The sequence below is a fragment of the Lethenteron reissneri genome, unplaced genomic scaffold (assembly GCF_015708825.2).
Source record: "Lethenteron reissneri isolate LAM-NWPU_2019-01 unplaced genomic scaffold, ASM1570882v1 scaffold_583, whole genome shotgun sequence".
NCBI lineage: Eukaryota > Metazoa > Chordata > Hyperoartia > Petromyzontiformes > Petromyzontidae > Lethenteron > Lethenteron reissneri.
The window spans coordinates 5001-5493 of record NW_026892105.1 but is presented as its reverse complement, the minus strand read 5'-3'; positions in this window follow the sequence as shown (position 1 = coordinate 5493).

The window sequence follows — 493 nt, the reverse complement described above, 5'->3', positions numbered from 1 at the left end:
TGCATAAGTGGTGTGTGGCAGCAGGTTTTGTTTCCCAAGGTTTCCGTGAATGAGCGAGTAGCTTGAGCTGTGTGACTCAGCCCGAGGAGCCTCTTCTCCTCCAGAGTGTGTGGGGAAGGCTGTCCCTTGGGTAGTTGCTGCACGGGTCCGCTGCGCTGTTCGGTCTTGTGCCAAGGAAGGCTGCCAACTGCGCAAGAATTAGGGTTGGTTTCAAATTGCCTTTGCCGGTCCAGAGAGTAGCGAGCATTGTAAGGCCGCTCTAGAGGTTTGCAGGCATGTGGGGTCGACCCCTGCTCCTTCCTCCCACCCCACGTAGGGTGTGTGTGGTGCGCTTACAGCTGCCTCAAAGTGGCTGGCCTTGTGGGAAGCCCTGTGTTTTGTGAGCTTTCAGCACCGTCAGGTTGCCAAACGGAGCATACACGACAACGCGAGGCCCACCTTGTGGTGGTTTGTGTTGTGTGAAGGCCGTGCCAAAAGGTGTGTTTACATGGTG